A 16,228-nucleotide genomic window follows, 5' to 3' on the forward strand; every position below is an offset into this window, starting at 1 on the left:
CAGCATCAAGGAAATGAAACATTTAGTTTATACACTAAAGCACAAGAGGACTTTGACTTTGTTGCTGAATCTGTGCAGATGGAAGCAAGAAACTGCAACTAATATACAGGAACTAATGTATAGACCAATGTGTAGACCAGTGAGCTGAAATTATTCTCAGAGGGCACTCTTTTACAAGGAACTACAACTCGGCAATTAGTCTTTAAGGGTATAACAATTATTTTCTAATATAACCACTTAGTCATATTACAATGATGTGTGGTTATTGTAATGGACATAAGTACAAGGCAGGCATAAAGCCTATCAACTGATATGTATTATCTTTAATTTCTGCATCATTGAAATTGTCGATGCACAAATTATATAACCTTACTTCTGTTATTACTATTTGGCCTCAAAGTAATATTCCTCAGGACCTATTTGCACACATTACACTAGATGTTTTGTAAATGGTTTCGTAAAGTAACTCTCAGTAAATCTCTGTTAATTTTCAGTGTAACTATGTTTCCCTTATATATGCATTCATATGAAGTATTCCCAACCAAGATGATATAAAAATATATCACTGGTGTAACATCTGTTTCTTGTGGAAAATAGGACATATTATTTAGGGTCATATAATCTAATTTAAACTGGGAAAAAAAGCTCCACTATAAAATATCATTATATAAACAATGCATTTAAATAACTATGTAGAGTATGATCCTGTATAACCATTTGTGTAAGGGAAGCAGAGTAATTTAAAAAGCCTAGTCTTGGGGCGCCTGGGTGGCTCAGTCGGTTGGGCGTCTGACTTCGGCTCAGGTCATGATCTCGCGGTCCGTGAGTTCGAGCCCCATGTCGGGCTCTGTGCTGACAGCTCAGAGCCTGGAGCCTGTTTCAGATTCTGTGTCTCCCTCGCTCTCTGACCTTCCCCCATTCATGCTCTGTCTCTCTCTGTCTCAAAAATGAATAAACGTTAAAAAAAAATTTTATAAAAAAAAGCCTAGTCTTACAACGCTAACTTTTTTTTTTTTTAAAGAATGTATCACTAAGATTAGATGTAGTAAATGGTCTGGTCATTTCCACTAGAAAATGTCAATAGTTTGGATGACTCCATCTTTCTCTCCTGGAACACAGAATAATTTATGATGAATGGATATTCATATGAAGATCTGTAGTAAGACTGTGATATAAGAGGAGTTGGAATGGTGGTGAAGAGTTCACAGAACCCACACTCTAGAGTTCATGGACATAACCCAACACTGAAGGGGAAATTGCTCTAGGCTGCCCCATCCTTCCCTACCCGTGGCTACTGTAGGTTCCTTCGGTTCAGAAATACAGACGTATTTCAGTAAGAATACTACTGCCCAAACAGTGGATGATATATGCCTAGACACCAGTTAGGTTTTTATGTCTACCCTGATAACTATTTATTAAGATTGATTCCACATGTGCACTGAGTATTTATGGACTGAAATGAGCTTTACAAGTGGTGCAAAAACAAGAAAGATTTCCACTGGCTTCATAGCCAGACTCCCACATGGTGTCTCTACTGCCTCCGGTCCATTCTATCCTGCCACCAGTGCGAACGGCCTTTTGCCTTAATACTCCAAATAAAATGCTTGGTAAGATAATAATGACCTCCATGATGACATATTCAATGACAGTTTCCATCCTCATCTTTCCTCGACCCAAATTCTGGGAACACAGTCTCTCTTGGCATCGAGAAAATGGCTCCTGTGATGTTTCTCCCACCACACTCTGCCTTTTCACACTGTCCTTTGCTGGCTACCCTTCCTTTATCTGGCAGGCCCCGATGTTGGTATCTCTCAGAACTCACTTGGCCGATGATGCCCTCATTTCTATCTCTGGTCAAGACTTGAACTCTGAGCACTAAATAGCTCACATATCCAAGAGCTGACTTGGCATATCCATTTGGCTGTTTCAGACATACCATACATTTATGCATCTAAAACATTAATTGTCTAGTCTTTGTTTTGAAAATGTATTTTCCTCCTCAGCCTTCTCCAGTATCTAGAGAATAATGCCATCATCCAGAAACAAATATAATCTTTTGATCTTTGATTCCCTCTCTTAATATCTGCCACCTGTTTGATCTATTGGCACATCTTTGTATGTCAGTTCTTAATTTGGAGTCATTAGTGTCCTTCAGTGGCCAATGCTGCCACCCAGCCAGGTCACCAGCATCTACTGCCTGTTCAGTTGACATCCTCCTAAATGGTCTTACTGTTTCCTCTCTTTCCTCCAAATAATCTATTTTCCCTTGTAATAGGTTATATTGATCTTAAAATGTATAAATCAAAAAGCACCGTTTGAAACAATTCAATGTCTTTCCATTGTATTAAAAACAAATCCGAAGTCCTTATAATGGCCAACAAGTACTTGCATGAACTGGTTTCTCTGTATCTCGCCTTACACCAGGCTTGTTTCAGACTGAAATTCCATGTGATTACAATATAAAAATCATGAAATAATATCACACAGATAACCCCAAATAGAACAGTTATCAAAACAAATGTAAATGTTTTATTTATTTATTTTTAAAATTTTTAACGTTATTTATTATTAAGAGACAGAGTATGAGCGAGGAGGGGCAGAGAGAAAGGGAGACACAGAATCTGAAGCAGGCTCCAGGCTCCGAGCTGTCAGCACAGAGTCTGACATGGGGCTCGAACTCACAAACCGCGAGATCATGACCTGAGCCGAAGTCGGACGCCCAACTGACTGAGCCACGCAGGTGCCGCAAAATGTAAATGTTTAAAACTCCTCATTAAAGACCAAAGTCTAGGGTCTTCTGGGTGGGTCAGTTGGTTGAGTGTCCAACTCTTGATTTTGGCTGAGTTTTTGATCCCAGGGTCATGACTGAGCCCTGAGTCGGGCTCTGCACTGAGCATGAAGCCTGCTTGGGATTCTCTTTCTCTGTCCCTCTGCCCCCTCCCCTGCTTAGGTGCTCGCTCTCTCTCTCTAAAGCAAAAATAAAAACAAATAACCCCCCTCCCCCCCCCAAAAAAAACACAAGGTCTATTTGAATGGGTTAAAAAAATAAATTTCAGCTAAATGCCACTTTCAAGAGAAACGTAAGTCATTTAATATGAGGATTTAGGTTGGAAGGGTAATTTAAAGAGGTCATCAACTTCCTACAGTTTAGAGAAGTCATTGCACAGGGAAGTGATGTTTAGCACTGATGGAATCATTCTGTGATTAAAAGGGGAATATCAACACATCTAAGAGAAGCAAAGCGGGAGCAGAAATTATTGGACCACTGAATTAATCAACCTGCAGACTCCTCATGTAAGATAATACATGTCCTTATCACTTAACCCAGATTTAATTGGGTCTTTTGTTCTTTTCAGCTGAAAGATCGTCAACTGATGGGCCAGGTTATCCGATGTCCACAGAGCTTCATTACCAAGTGTTTGGAGATCTTTGGTTATGTTCTTAAAGGATATGGTGATCTATTAGCATCTTGTAGATAATCTGTCTTCATGTCTTTTTAAGGGACCTGGACTTACCACCTTTGTTTACGTCCACTTTTTCGGTTGTTGAAATCTTATTCTCCAGATCCTCAGTGGCTTTGTGAGTGACTGCAGTGTTTCTCCACCATCACTTCTGACTTCATGTAATCCTGCTTAGCCACAACAGGTGCAAAGAAACTGAACTGGCTTATCACTGAATCTTGCTGTCCTCAAGGGAAATTGGATACCATTATAGGACCCTGTTTTTCTTACTAAATGTTGGGGAATGGGCCCAGCCAAGCAGATCACTGCCAAGGAATCAAAGTAGATTTTTTGCCAGAAGTCAGTTCTGGCAATAGCCTAATAAAACATTTTTTTGAGATGAACTTTTGATGCTGCTCCAGTAATATGTTCTATAACTGGGTTAACAAAAGGGCATGCTAACTTTGGTCACTTGGTGACCAATTCTATTTTTAGGGGGAAAAAATAAGACTGTTTAAAGGCCGTGATCAATTTCAAACCGAGTTCATGAAATTATTTAATCTCCTCCATAAATCTGATTTAAAAACAATTCTTCAGTTCCCCAGCTGACTATAGCCTAAATGGAAATTGCTTAACACAGAACATTGTGTAAATGTAATGGTAAAACATCTTAATTTGATACATTTATATATTGTAAGATGACTGTCATTGTAGTGATAATTAGCATCTCTGTCATGTTACCTAGTCGTCCTTTCTTTTTAGTGACTGTGATAACCAAGTTCTAGTCTCTTAGCAGTTTCGATGATTAAACACAATAATGTTTTCTATGCTCACTCTAGTCTGCATGAGACTCTGGGGTTTATTTACTACTTGTTGCAAGTTGGTACACTTACACAACATCTGTCCTCTCCCCCATCCCCTGGCAACTATGGTTTTATTCTTGGTTTTTATGAGTTTTGCTTTTTTTTTTAGACTCCACATAGGACATCAGACAGTTGTTTTCCTCTGTCTTATCTCACTTAGCATAATGTGTTCAAGGTCTGTGTTGTTGCAAACGGCAGGATGTCCTTTCTCATGACTGAATAATACCCTATCGTATGTATACGCCGCATCCTCTTTATCCATTCATCTGTCGATGGGCACTTAAGTTGTTTTGTATCTTGGCTACTGTGAATACTGCTGCAGTAAATATGGGAGTGCCTTCATGTCTTCAATGTCCTCCTTTCATTTCCTTAGGGTGTATACCCAGAAGGAGGATTGCTGCATCATATAGATACATGTTGAGTTTTTTGAGGACCCTCCATACTGTTTTCGACAGTGGTTGAGACAATTTCCATTCCCACCCACAGCGTACTCCCTTTTCTCCACATCCTCACCGATACGTGTTATCTCTTATTTTCTTGATGAGAGCCATTCTAACAGGTATGACGTGATATTGCATTGTGGTTTTGATTTGCATTTCCTGGATGAGTATTTACATTGAACATTTTTTCACGTACCTGTCGGACATTTGAATGTCTTCTTGGAAAAATGTCTATCGAGTTTCTTTGCCCATTTTAAAATCTTTTTTTGTTTGTTTGTTTTTGAGTTGTGTGAGTTTTTTTGTTGTTCTTGCTCTTATTGATTTGTAGGAGTTATGCACTTGAACATTTTATCGTTGAGTTCTTATATATTTCAGATGTGAACCCCTCCTCCGATATACGGTTTGCAAAAATTTCTCCCATTCTGTATGTTGGCTTTTCATTTTGTTGATATTTTATTTTGCTGTGCAGAAGCTTTCAGCTTTGTACGGTCCCTCCTGTTGAGTTTTTCTTTTGTCTGTTTGTGCTTTTGGTGTCACATCCAAACAATCTTTGCCAAGACCAATGTCGAGGAGCGTCTTCTCTAAGTTTTCTCTAAGGAGGTTTAGGGCACCACGTCTGATGTTCAAGTCTTGGATCCATTTTGAGTTAGATTTTGTGAGCGGTGTAAGACAGAGATCAAATTCATTGTTTTGTACATGTTTATCCAGTTTTCCCAACACCATTTGTTGAGGGGACTATCCTTTCCCCATTGGGTGTTCTTGGCTCCCTTGCTGAATATTAATTGAGGGCATATGTGGGGGGTTAATCCTGGGCTCTCAATCTATTCCATTGGTCTATAGGTCTATTTTTATGCCAGTACCATACTGTTTTTATTACTATAGCTTTGTAGTACAGTTTTTAATCAGGAAATGTGATACCTCTAGTCCCTAGTCCCTCTGCCCCCCCCCCCCCCCCTTCAGGATTGCTTTGGCTATTAGGGGTCTTTTGTGGTTCCAAGTTTTAGGATTGTTTTTTTGTATTTCTGTGAAGAATGCCATTGGCATATTGGTGGGCATGCTGTTGAATCTACAGATGGATTTGGATAGTATAGACTTCTCCACATTATTGATTCTTTTGATTCATGAATATGGGACGTCTTTCCATTGGTTTCTGTCTTCTTCAGTCTTCAACAAAGTCTTGTAACTTGCATTGTTCAGATCATTTACTTCCTTGGCTAAATTTATTCATAACAAAATATTTTATTGTTTTTGATGCTACTGTGAATGGGATGGTTTTCTCTACGTCTTTTTCAGATGTTTCATCGTCAGTGTATAGAGATGCAACTGATTTCTGTATGTTGATTTTACATCTTGAAACTTTACTGAAATTGCTGCTTAGTTCCAGCAGCTTTTTTGGTTGAATCCTTAGAAGATTTTCTACATAAAAAGTCATATCTTCTGCAAATGGAATCTGCTTAAGAATTAAAGAGGTTTCATTTTATTCTTGGAGTTCTGAAGACAAAGGTAATGGAAAGAAACCATTTCTTTACGCAAGAGTCAAGATCAGGATTTAGCACCAGTCAGATATTTGGAGTGTACTACGTTAAATAAAGAACCACTTGATCTCTCCTCTGTAATCCTATGCTTTGGGCAGCCATGCAAGAGACCAGGAGAGAGAAAGTGAAGCAAAGCATTTAATTTTCTTTCCCAGTCCCCAGAGTGAAATTGGCTCTGTCTCTCCTATCAGCCCTCTTTCCTTGGCTCTCAGCCACTGCTGCTTCTGCTCCAGGAAACTCCAAAGGCTACCTGGAGTGGATCCATTTAAAACAAGACCAAACTTTTATAGTAAGTAGTGGAAGGAAGCTTTAATGGAAATTGATCTTTAAAAATTAATGTTTATAAAAATATGCTTATTGTGTTTTATATTTAACAAAACTTAGTTCTAACTATAACAACTACGAATTCACAGCAAATAAACAAAGAATAACTCAAGTTTTGTCCTGCGGTGCACTTTTTCCAACACAGTTGGAATTATATGATGGCTGTATTAATTTTCTATTTCTGTGTCACAAATTGTGACAAACTTCACTGCTTAGAACAGTAACCACTTGTTAGCTCACAGTCCTTTGGTCAGAAGTCCTACCCAGTGGGCTTGGTTGGATTTTATGCTCAAGGCATCACGAGGGCAAAGTCAAGGAGTCAGCCACGCAGGGCTCTTTTCTGGAGTCTCCGGGTAAGAATCTTGTTCCAAGCCCAGTCAGGCTGTTGGCAGAAGAGAGTTCCACGTGGTTTTAGGGGTGAGGCCCTATTTTCCCACTGTCAGCCTAGCACCTAAGATTCTAGAAGGCGCCACATTTCCTGTCACATGGCCCTCTCCGTCTTCATATAGCAACAGAGAACCCTTTTAGCATTTCAAATTCTCTGGTTTCCCTGTATACCACCAGTCACGGAAAACTCTCTGCTTATAAAGAACCCATGTGATTAGAGTAGGCCATTGAGAATGGATCCTCAGATAGATGGACTCCCTTTTGCCACAGAAATAACATAATCACGGGAGTGATATCTTATCATATTCACAGCTTCCTTCCACGCTCAGAGGTGAGGGGATTTTACAAGGGCAAGGTCGCTGGGGGTCTCATTCTTAGAATTTTGCCTACCACAGCGACACAACATGACATTGTTCACAAGGTTTACAGAGGCAGTAAAACCATCGTGACGGTCAAACCGATGGCACTGCCACGCTTCCCAAAGGTGAATAATGTCATCTTTTGACCATCAGTAACATTATTGATCTTTGGAGTACCCGCCAGGTCACCTTCTCGGTTCACTTTCACTTCTTCAGCGGCTGGCAAGTCTGACTTCCCAGGTCTTCTTTTGTTACTGGTTTTGTCAGTGGCTCCAGTATTTCTGTACCACTTTTGACTTCTGGAGCCCTGCATCTTTTGCAAGAGTCACAATTGAATTTCACGACCAATCTGTCTCTGCCTGGTTGCGCCCTGTCCACTGTCCTCCAGTCAATGGAAGACCCGGGGTAGAGATGCGTGAGGCTGTATGTATCGTGAAGTGCGGACAGGTGAGACATGAGCCAGGTCACATAGCTGTTCCGTGAGCAGCTGGGACTGGAACTCGGTCTGGCTCTCAGAGTGTCATCCACTCTTATTTTTAACAATCGTCTATTAATAGCCCTTCACGCTCTACACTCTGTTCAGAACGATGAATCTTACTTTTTCTTCCTGACAAACCTCTAGACATTTCTCTAGGACCACCTCAAATCCCTCCTTCCTTGAGAAACCCTGTCCGACCTACTCTGTGTCTCTTCCCATCACACTCTGGCACAACTGACGTTCTTGTCCAGGCTGCTCCTGTAGCCCTTGGCCCAAACATCTGTTACAATCCTTAGCAGACTGTGTCCAACCAATTAATTTGTGATAACAGCTCTTCAGTTAAAATATAAACGTCACGTGAAAGGAAGTGTGTCTTAATTATTTTGTACTATAGGCATTTAGCTTCATTTCTAGCTGGCAGTACACAGGAAGGCAATGTGAATGTAAGTCCAGAGAAACGGCGTAGGGTTAAGTTAGACAGGTGGTTCTCAACCAGAGGTGATTTGGCAACGCCGTCATCCTTCTGAAAAGTTTTGGCGATGTTTGGAGACATTTTGGTTATCATAACTCCCAGGGAAAGAATGCTGCTGGATTGATGGCTGAAGGTCAGGGACGCTGCTGAATACACTGCATTGCACAGATACCCCCACACATATACCAAAGATATTATCCAGCCCAAAACGTCAGTAGTGTTAAGGCTGGGAAAGTTTAAGTTATATGACACAGAGAGGGAATCAGACCTTAGAAAAAAACAAGGAGAGAAGTCAGAATTGTACAACTCCTTGTTGCTTTAACTGCAAATTTAGGGAAGCTAAGAACATACTGAAAAGCTGAGAAGAGTCAAGGTCTGGGTCGAAATGTCACTGTTCATGCAGTTACCACTCCTGGCTGCCCTGGTGAGGAGAACTCCGTATTGTTTTAAAGGCATAATGACAAGGAAAGTATTCAGAAATTACAGGTACAATATATCTGCTCCAGTTAGTTTCACTGGGGAGCAGAGGGGCTTAGAAGAAAACTATACAAGACAAAAATAATTATGAAAAAGAAGAAGAACATAACTTATCTTTTTTTTAAAAAAAAAATTTTTTTTTCAACGTTTTTATATTTTATTTTTGGGACAGAGAGAGACAGAGCATGAACGGGCGAGGGGCAGAGAGAGAGGGAGACACAGAATCGGAAACAGGCTCCAGGCTCTGAGCCATCAGCCCAGAGCCCGACGCGGGGCTCGAACTCACGGACCGTGAGATCGTGACCTGGTTGAAGTCGGATGCTTAACCGACTGCGCCACCCAGGCGCCCCTAACTTATCTTTAAAAAGGCTAACTTAAAGGTGCCTGAGTGGGTCAGTGGGTTAAGCGTCTGACTCCTGGTTTCAGCTCAGGTCATGATCTCACAGTCTGTGAGATCGAATCCCACATCAGGGTCTGTGCGGGCAGCGTCAAGCCTGCTTGGGATTCTCTCTCTCTGCCCCTCCTGTGTGTGCGAACTACCCCCTCCCAAATAATAAAAAGAAATTAAAGAAATTAAAAAATAAAAAGGCTAACTTAAATGTGTGTGCCAGAGACAGCATCTATCTGGTACCAACAGGTTTTTCCCACTGACTCCGGTCAGATTAGTGTAGGGAGTGGTTCTCAGCCTGTGGTCCCTGGAACAGCAGCATTACCTGACAACTCATAGGAAATGCAGATTTTCATGTCCCATTGCACACCTGCTGAATCAGAAACTTGGGGAATGAAGCCCAACAATATATATTTTAATAAGCCCTCCAGGTGATTGATACATATATGCTGGTAATAAATAATATAGGTGCTTATCAATTTTTTTCACCTTTTCCACTAAAATTAACATCAAGGCCTGGAAGGAGTCCTACGCTAAGAAAAATTTCACTTAAGGGATGCCCTGTGTAGGATGGCTTGGGTTTGAAGCAATCTCTCCTGTTTTTTAGGCTGTTTTCCCTACAGATTTCATTGCCCTGCAGTGCCATAATACTTTATCAAGACCTCTGCTGTCCTCTGTATATACTGATCCACTTAATTTAGCAATGTTAGTATGGTAGGGATCATCAATCCACTTTTAAAAATGAGGAAACAGCCAACAGAGATCAACTTGCCTGAGGTCATGTGGCTAGTAATCGTTGAGACAGGAACAGAATCTAGATCTAAAAAGCCAATATACTTTGTACTAGCAATAGTAGAGTTCTTTTTTTTGAAGTTTATTTATTTATTTTTGAGGGTAGGGGGCAGAGGAGGGGCGGGAATCTCAAGCAGGCTTCCCTCTGTCAGCCTGGAGCCTGACACAGGGCTCGAACTCATGAACTATGAGCCACCCAGCACCCCTGAGATAGATTTCTGATGACTGAGGCACTTGGACTTTCTAGCCATTTCTTTATTAGGAAACAATCAATGTCCTTTAAATAGATTTCCTAATGTCCTTTATTTTAGTAAGAAAACCACAGACCCTATTGCCTTAGTATATGCTGCAACATAGGTATGATTCTTGTAGTTTGTTTTGTTAGGAGTTACACACTACATAAGACTTTATACTAGGGTTGAGTCTGCTTCTATGTTTTCTTTGTTAGTTTTTAAAATTAATTTTTTTAAATTCATATCCAAATTAGTTAGCATAGAGTGCAACAATGATTTCAGGAGTAGATTCCTTAGTGCCCCTTACCCATTTAGCCCACCCCTCCTCCCACAACCCCTCCAGTAACCCTCTGTTTGTTCTCCATATTTATGAGTCTCTTATGCTTTGTCCCCCTCCCTGTTTTTATATTATTTTTGTTTCCCTTCCCTTATGTTCCTCCGTTTTGTCTCTTAAAGTCCTCATATGAGTTAAGTTATAGATATTTGTCTTTCTCTGACTAATTTCGCTTAGCATAATACCCTCCAGTTCTATCCATGTGGTTGCAAATGGCAAGATTTCATTCTTTTTGATTGCCGAGTAATACTCCATTGAATGTATGTATATACCACACTTTCTTTATCCATTAATCTATTGATGGACATTTGGGCCCTTTCCATACTCTGGCTACTGTTGATAGTGCTGCTATAAACATGGGGGTTCATGTGTCCCTTCGAAACAGTACACTTGTACCCCTTGGATAAATACCTAGTAGTGCAGTTGCTGGGTCATAGAGTAGTTCTATTTTTAATTTTTTGAGGAACTTCCATACTGTTTTCCAGAGTGGCTGCACCAGCTTGCGTTCCCACCAACAATGCAAAAGAGATCCTCTTTCTCCACATCCTCGCCAACATCTGTTGTTGCCCGAGTTGTTAATGTTAGCCATTCTGACAGGTGTGAGGTGGTATCTCATTGTGGTTTTGATTTGTATTTCCCTGATGCTGAGTGATGTTGAGCATTTTTCATGTGTCGGTTGGCCATCTGGATTTCTTCTTTGGAGAAGTGTCTATTCATGTGTTTTGCCCATTTCTTCACTGGATTGTTTTTTGGGTGTTGAGTTTGATAAGTTCTTTATAGATTTTGGATACTAACCCTTTATCTGATATGTCGTTTGCAAATATCTTCTCCCATTCTGTCAGTTGCCTTATAGTTTCCTGATTGTTTTCTTCCCCGTGCAGAAGCTTTTTATTTTGATGAGGTCCCTATAGTTCATTTTTGCTTTTGTTTCCCTTGCCTCCGGAGACGTGTTGAGTAAGAAGTTGCTGCGGCAAAGATCAAAGAGGTTTTTGCCTGCTTTTGACTCGAGGATTTTGATGGCTTCCTGTCTTACATTTAAGTATTTCATCCATTTTGAGTTTATTTTTGTGTACGGTGTGAGAAAGTGGTCTAGGTTCATACTTCTGCATGTCACTGTCCAGTATTCCCAGCACCACTTGCTGAAGAGACTGTCTTTATTCCATTAGATATTCTTTCCTGCTTTGTCAAAGATTAGTTGGCCATACATTTGTGGGTCCATTTCTGGGTTCTCTATTCTGTCCCACTGATCTGAGTGTCTGTTCTTGTGCCAGTACCATACTATCTTGATGATTACAGCTTTATTGTATAGCTTGAAGTCTGGGATTGTGATGCCTCCTGCCTTGGTTTTCTTCTTCAAGATTGCTTTGGCTATTCGGGGTCTTTTCTGGTTCCATACAAATTTTAGGATTATGTGTTCTAGCTCTGTGAAGAATGCTGGTGTTATTTTGATAGGGATTGCATTGAATATGTAGATTAATTTGGGCAGTATCAACATTTTAACAATACTTGTTCTTCCTATCTAGGAGCATGGAATCTTTTTCCATTTTTTTTGTGTCTTCTTCAATTTCTTTCATAAGCTTTCTCCAGTTTTCAGTGTATAGATTTTTCACCTCTTTGGTTAGATTTATTCCTAGGTATTTTACAGTTTTTTGTGCAACTGTAAATGGGATCGATTCCTTGATTTCTCTTTCTGTTGCTTCACTGTTGGTGTATAGGAATGCAACAGATTTCTGTGCATTGATTTTATATCCTGCAACTTTGCTGAATTCATGAATCAGTTCTAGCAGTTTTTTGGTGGAATCTTTAGGGTTTTCCATATAGAATATCATGTCATCTGCGAAGAGTGAAAGTTTGACCTCCTTCTGGCCAATCTGGATGCCTTTTGTTTCTTTGTGTTGTCTGATTGCAGAGGCCAAGACTTCCAATACTATGTTGAATAACAGTGGGGAGAGTGGACATCCCTGTCTTGTTCCTGACCTTAGAGGGAAAGCTCTCAGTTTTTCCCCATTGAGGATGATTTTAGAGTTGGGTTGTTCATATATGGCTTTTATGATCTTTAAGTGTGATCCTTCTATCCCTACTTTCTTGAGGGTTTTTTTTTTTCCAGAAAGGATACTGTATTTGGTCAAATGTTTTCTCTGCATCTATTGAGAGGATCATATGGTTCTTGTCCTTTCTTTTATTGATGTGATGAATCATGTTAATTGTTTTGTGGATACTGAACCAGCCCTGCATCCCAGGTATAAACCCCACTTGGTCGTGGTGAATAATTTCGTTAATGTGTTGTTGGAGCCAGTTGGCTACTATCTTGTTGAGGATTTTTGCATCCATGTTCATCAGGAAACTGGTCTATAGTTCTTTTTAGTTGGGTCTCTGTCTGGTTTTGGAATCAAGGTAATGTTGGCTTCATAGAATGAGTTTGGTAGTGTTCCTTCCATTTCTATTTTTTGGAACAGCTTCAAGAGAATAGGTGTTAACTCTTACTTAAATGTTTGGTAGAATTCCCCTGGAAAGCCATCTGGCCCTGGACTCTTGTTTTTTGGGAGATTTTTGATTACTAATTCGATTTTCTTACTGGTTATGGGTCTGTTCAAATTTTCTATTTCTTCCTTTTTCAGTTTTGGTAGTGTATATGTTTCTAGGAATTTGTCCATTTCTTCCAGATTGCCCATTTTATTGGCATATAATTGCTCATAATATTCTCTTATTAATGTTTTTATTTCTGCTGTGTTGGTTGTGATCTCTCCTCTTTCATTCTTGATTTTATTTACTTGGGTCTTTTTCTTCTTGATCAGACTGGCTAGTGGTTTATCAATTTTGTTAATTCTTTCAAAGAACCAGCTACTGGTTTCATTGATCTGTTCTACTGGTTTTTGGTTTCAATAGCATTAATTTCTGTTCCAATCTTTATTATTTCCTCTCTTCTGCTGGTTTTGGGTTTTATTTGCTGTTCTTTTTCCAGCTCCTTAAGGCATAAGGTTAGGTTGTGTATCTGAGATCTTTCTTCCTTCTTTAGGAAGGCCTGGATTGCTATATACTTTCCTCTTAGGACCGTCTTTGCTGCATCCCAGAGGTTTTGTGTTGTGGTGTTATCATTTTCATTGGCTTCCATATACTTTTTAATTTCCTCTTTAACATCTTGGTTAGCCCATTCATTCTTTAGTAGGATGTTCTTCAGATTCCAAGTATTTGTTACCTTTCCAAATTTTTTCTTGTAGTTGATTTCGAGTTTCATAGCATTGTGGTCTGAAAATACGCACGATATGATCTCAATCATTTTTTACTTACTTAGGGTGATTTGTGTCCCAGTATATGGTCTATTCTGGAGAATGTTCCATGTGCACTGGAGAAGAATGTATATTCTGCTGCTTTAGGATGAAATGTTCTGAATATATCTGTTAAGTCCATCTGGTCCTGTGTGTCATTCAAAGCCATTGTTTCCTTCTTGATATTTTGATTAGATGATCTGTCCATTGCTATGAATGGGGTGTTGAAGTCTCCTACTATTATGGTATTACTATCAACGAGTTTCTTTATGTTTGTGATAAAGTGATTTATATATTTGGGTGCTGCCACATTTGGTGCATAAATGTTTACAATTGTTAGGTCTTCTTGGTGGATAGACCCCTTGATTTTGATATAATGCTCTTCTGCATTTCTTGATACAGTATTTATTTTAAAGTCTAGATTGTCTGATATAAGTATGGCTACTCCAGTTTTCTTTTGTTGACCATTAGCATGATAAATGGTTCTCCATCCCCTTACTTTCAATCTGAAGGTGTCTTTAGGTCTAAAGTGGGTCTCTTGTAAACAGCATATAGATGGATCTTGTTTTCTTATCCTTTCTGTTACCCTATGTCTTTTGATTGGAGCCCTGAGTCCATTGATGTTTAGAGTGAGTACTGAAAGGTATGAATTTATTGCCATTATGTTGCTTGTAGAGTTGGAGTTTCTGGTGGTGTTCTTTGGTCCTTTCTAATCTTCATTTCTTTTGGTCTTTATTTATTTATGCATTTATTTTTTCATCTTTTCTCCCCTCAGAGAATTCCCCTTAAGATTTCTTGCAGGGCTGGTTTAGTGGTCACAAACTCCTTTAATTTTTGTTTGTCTGGGAAAGTTTTTCTCTCTCCTTCTGTTTTGAATGACAGCCTTGCTGGATAAAGAACTCTTGGCTGCATATTTTTCTGATTCAGCACATTGAATATATCCTGCCACTCCTTTCTCGCCTGCCAAGTTTCTGTGGATAGGTCTGCAAATCTGATCTGTCTTCCCTTGTAGGTTAAGGACTTTTTTTCCCTTGCTGCTTTCATGATTCTCTCCTTGCCTATTTTGTGAATTGGACTATGATATGCCTTGTTGATGGTCGGTTTTTGTTGAGTCTAATAGGGGTCCTCTGTGCTTCCTGGATTTTGATGACTGTGTCTTTCCCCAGGTTAGGAAAGTTTTCCGCTATGATTTGCTCACATAACCCTTCTACCCCTATTTCTCTCTCTTCCTCTTCTGGGACCCCTATGATTCTGATGTTCCTTTTTAATGAGTCACTGATTTCTCTAATTCTTAAATCATGCTCTTTTGTCTTAATCTCCCACTTTTTTTCTGCTCCGTTATTCTCCGTAACTTTGTTCTCTATATCGCTGATTCTCTGTTCTGCCTCATCCATCCTTGCCACCGCGGCATCCATTTGTGATTGCAGCTCAGTTATAGCATTTTTTATTTCATCCTGACTAGTTTTACTTCTTTTATCTCCACAGAAAGGGATTCTAATCTATTTTTGACTCCACCCAGTATTCTTATTATCGTGATTCTAAATTCTGGTTCAGACATCTTGCTTGTATCTGTGTTGGTTAAGTCCCTGGTTGTCGTTTCTTCCTGCTCTTTCTTTTGGGGTGAATTCTTTCATTTTTTCACTTTGAAGGCAGAAAAGGAATTAATGAGGTAGAAAAAATTAAAATTAAAAAATTAAAAACACACACACAAAAATTGAATAAATGATGCTAGATACTAGGTGTGTTTTGGTCTGGGTGTTGAAAGGGGCTTGAAAGATTAGAGAAAAAAGGGTAAAGAAGAAAAAAATGGAAATCGTTTGAAAATTTGAAAAAATGAATACACTGAAGTATACTAAAATGAAATGATGGAAGTAAAATAGAATTTGAAAAAATTTACACAAAAGTAAAAAATATAGTAAAAACAAAAGTATTTTAAATGAAAATTGAAAATAAAAATGAATTTTTTCTCTTTCTGTATTCAAGAAAAAAACAAAAAGAGAAAAAAAGAAAAAATAAAGAAAAGTGAATAGATGGATCTGCTAACAGACTGAAATATGACTGGAATTACTTTGTTTTCCCCTAGAAGCCAGACTATGAAGCACTTTATAATCCATAAACCAAATAGACAGTGAGACTTCTATTCTTGAAGAGCGAGGTTGGCCCAGTTGGGCGGGCTCAGTGTAATGTCTCCGTTCTCCACTAGATGGCACTGCTAGCCTACTGGGGTGGATTGTTGTGGCGCTTGTAGGTGCATATGCGCATGCACAGAAGCGGTGAAAATGGCGTCACCCAGCTACCCAGTCTCTAGTATCGGAAGTCTGTTCTTCCCAATCAGCAATCACACACCCGTCCTCTGTCTTCAGCTCTCGTCCACTCCCCGGTTTTTCACTGTCTGTGACCAGGCCCCAGGCAGTACCTCTCTTCCGAGTTTTATTTCAGA

General features: G+C 39.5%; 1 protein-coding gene across 6 annotated transcripts in view; it reads right to left on the bottom strand.

Annotated features, from left to right (window-relative positions):
- The window catches only part of SGCG (sarcoglycan gamma), a 129,257-nt gene that overhangs the window by 18,142 nt on the left and 94,887 nt on the right, over positions 1-16,228 (bottom strand). The gene's annotated exons all lie outside the window — the stretch shown is intronic.

This window comes from Puma concolor, chromosome A1, assembly GCF_028749965.1.
Source record: "Puma concolor isolate L17-30 chromosome A1, mPumCon1.1.hap2, whole genome shotgun sequence".
NCBI classification, from domain to species: domain Eukaryota; kingdom Metazoa; phylum Chordata; class Mammalia; order Carnivora; family Felidae; genus Puma; species Puma concolor.